Genomic DNA, 4,179 nt, shown 5'->3' on the forward strand with positions numbered 1-4,179 from the left:
TGTTTTTTGGGGGGGGGGGCAGGGCAAGATAAGGCTAATTTTATTTATTTTTTTATACAGCAAGTTTTTATTAGTTATCTATTTTATACATATTAGTGTATATATGTCAGTCCCAATCTCCCAATTCATCCTACCACCACCACCTACACCCCACTTTCCCCTCTTGGTGTCCCACTACTGGGCATATACCCAGAGAAAACCATAATTCAAAAAGACACATGCACCACAATGTTCATTGCAGCACTATTTACAATAGCCAGGTCATGGAAGCAACCTAAATGCCCATCGACAGATGAATGGATAAAGAAGGTATGGTACATATATACAATGGAATATTACTCAGCCATAAAAAGGCATGAAATTGGGTCATTTGTAGATATGTGGATGGACCTAGAGACTGTCATACAGAGTGAAGTTAAGTCAGAAAGAGAAAAACAAATATCGTATATTAACGCATATATGTGGAACCTAGAAAAATGGTACAGATGAGCCGGTTTGCAAGGCAGAACTAGAGACACAGATGTAGAGAACAAACATATGGACACCAAGGGGGCAAAGCGGTGGGGGGCTGGGGGTGGTGGTGAGATGAACTGGGAGATTGGGATTGGCATGTATACACTAATATGTATAAAACAGATAACTAGTAAGAACCTGCTGTATAAAAAAATTTTTTTTAATTCTTTAAAAAAAAAAAGATACTGGCTATAATTCCCTATTCTATACAATAGACAACAATTGTATAGAACAATTGATATACAACAATATATCCTTGTTGCTTATTCATTTCAAACACAGTAGTCTGTATCTGTTAATCCCATACCCTTAATTTTCCCCTCCCCCCTTCTGTCTCCCCTCTGGTAACCACTAGTTTGTTTAGTATATCTGTGAGTCTGTTTCTGTTTTGCATATACATTCATTTGTGTTATTTTTCAGATGCCACATATAAGTGACATCACATAGTATTTGTCTTTCTCTGATTTATTTCACTAAGCATAGTATTCTCTAGGTCCATCCATGTTGCTGCAAATGGCAGAACTTCATTTTTTTATGGCTGAGTAATATCCCATTGTATATATGTACCGCATCTTCTTTATCCATTCATCTGTTGATGGGCACTTGGGTTGCTTCCATATCTTGGCTATTGTAAATAATGCTGCTATGAACACTGGGGTACATGTATCTTTTTAAATTAGTGTTTTCATTTTTTTCTGGATATATACCCAGGAGTAGAATTGCTGGATCATATGATAGTTTTATTTTTAGCTTTTTGAGGAACTCCATGTTTTCCACACTGGCTGCACCAACAGTGTATAAGAGCTCCCTTTTCTCCACATCCTCTCCAACATTTGTTATTTGTACATTTTTTGATGATAGCCATTCTGACCGGTGTGAGGTGATATCTCATTGTGGTTTTGATTTGCACTTCTCTAATACTAATACTGACTATCTTTTCATGTGCCTGTTAGCCACCTATATGTCTTCTTTGGGAAAACGTCTATTCAGGTCTTCTGCCCATTTTTTGATTGGGTTGTTTGTTTTTTCGGTATTGAGTTCTATGAGCTGTTTATAATCATGTGGAAATTTCCAAAATTATTTAGAATTTAAACAATAGTGAAAATGGCGCATATCAAAGATGATGGATAGAAAACCCACAAGAACATATACATAAATTACTAGAAATAGTAAGAGAATATAGCAAAGCAACAAACTATTAAATCAACTTATGAATACCAATTGCATTTCCATCATCATCAATAAACAGAAAATATAATTTTATGCAAGTACGTCAATTAAAATGATAGAAAAATATAAAGCACTTTAGGAATAAACTTAATAAGATATGTACAAGACATGAATGCAGATAATATAAAACTCTTGAAATGCATCGAAGGGAAACATAGAGAGCTATCTCAGCTCCATGGCCAGGAACAATCAATATCAGAAAATATCAATACTTTGCAACTGATATAAAAAGTCAAAGCAATTCCAAATAAATCCCAGCAGAGTTTTTCATAGAACTTGACAAGTTGATTTTTAAATTTATGTAAAAGAATTCCTAAGCATTCCTGATGAAGAATAAGATGGCTGGCCAACCATATCACACATCACAAATTATGATAAAGTCATAACTATTAAGGCATTGTGGTCTATAATAAATAAACCAATGGAACAGCAACAAGAGCCCAGAAACAGAGCCGTATACAGATGGAACTTGGATAGATGACAGAACAGCTGTTGCAGACCAGTGGGGAGAGAAGGGGCCATTGACAAATGATACTTGGATATTTAGCCTACTGTCTTTAAAAAATGAAACTGGATCGCTACTTCACATCGTTCACAAAAATCAAATCTAAATTATATGCAAATTTAAATATGAAAATCAAAGCTTTAAAATCTTCAGAAGTAAATATAAAGGAATATCTTTCTGATCTTGTGGTCATAAAAGATATTTTCAACTTGGCACAATGCTCAATAACCACAAAGACGGATAATTCAAGTTTTAAAGTGAATTATCTTGAAGTTAAGAGCTCTTATTCATCAAAATACACCATAAAGAGAAGATCAAGCCACAGAGTGGAAGATATTTTCAACATATATAACTGACAAGCAAGTAATATCTAGAGCATTTATAGAAGTCCTATGAAGCAATATTTTTAAAATTTAATACACAAAATTTTCAAAAGACATAAAAGAGTTGTTCCCAAAAGAAACATTATTGTCAGAAGGAGAAGGAAGAGGAGGATGGGGGCGGAGGATGTTAATCATCACTACTAGTAAAGGTAATAAAATTAAAATGATAATAAGATATTTGACACTTAATCAGCAAAAAAATTAAAAAGCTTGACAATACCCAGTGTTGGAAGAACTCATAAATTGCTGGAGGGTGTGTAAAAGTGAACATTTGCATGCTCTTATGACCCAGCAATTCCACTCCTAATTATATGCTCTAGTTATATACCAAGAGGTGTACTTACAGATATAAACCGATATGTGAGTATACCAATACACACACACACACACACACACACACACACACACACACATATACAGAATATGTATCACAGATATATACACAAGAATATTTTCTAAGGTACGTGGTACATTTACAGTAACACTGTTCAAAATAGCAGAAAACTAGAAATAACTCAAATGTCTGTCAAGAAAAGAACCAGTGTGAATTCACACTGAAATATAATACAGCAATGAAAAATAAAATACCGTCACATCTAACAGTTTTAGATGAATCTTAAAAACATTAAGAACAGTTTGCAGGTCTATTTTTATATGTATGTAAGATATTATTTTATAACATAAAACTTTTTCCTTTCCGGACACATTAAACATAAGAACGTGTAGTTAAGTTTTATCCAAGTAGCTGAGCTCCCCCTCACCATCAAATCATTATGATTTCCTGACCAGCACAAGTTTTTTAGAATTTCCACAAGGAGCGTTGAGCCCCAGTCTTGAAGCCTTAACAGAGTAGATTGCTCCCCATCACTTACGGTAAGAAGCAGTGGGCTGCCGTTATCACCCACTGAGAAGCAATCAGAGTCCCCATATAGGACTGGTAACTGGATTTCAGGTATAATAAATAGAAAAGATGACTTAGGTCTTCAGTGTCTTCAATAACAAATGAGATAACACCTGAAACACAGAGAGGGGAGAATCAGGGATACAACCCAGCCGATTAATGGAAACTTGGTGTGGTTATGGAGATTTCAAGACACCAGTGTCCAATAATATCAATATTTACCACATTAATCACTTAGTCTACCATGTGGTACTAGAGTTCCATACTGCACAAACACTGTACTAAGCACTTTAGGTACTTTTAAAATGTTTTTTAATTTTCACAGGAAAAATAAAAAAAAAAACCCTGGGGTGGATACATTTTATATTATTTTACAGAGTAAAAGCTTAACATTAGGAGACTTACTTAAAGCCATACAACTAGTGAATGATGGTTGGTTCAAGGATTCTGATTTCAGTCTATTTGATCCTAAATCCCATGTATGTACTTCTCCTCGACATGGCCTCCCTGCTTCCCCTCACCCTGTCTGCAGCTTTCCAGAATAGCTTAGCTCATTTCCAATCTCCCAAAGGCTCAAGGCTTCTTGGTTCTATCCATAGTCACAGCAATGCAGCCTTTCCTACAGCTCCCTGACTTTTCCTACTAGT

The sequence above is a fragment of the Aethalodelphis obliquidens genome, unplaced genomic scaffold, assembly GCF_003676395.1.
Source record: "Aethalodelphis obliquidens isolate GAN/ISIS:26980383/991018 unplaced genomic scaffold, ASM367639v1 scaffold5, whole genome shotgun sequence".
In the NCBI taxonomy this organism is placed as follows: domain Eukaryota; kingdom Metazoa; phylum Chordata; class Mammalia; order Artiodactyla; family Delphinidae; genus Aethalodelphis; species Aethalodelphis obliquidens.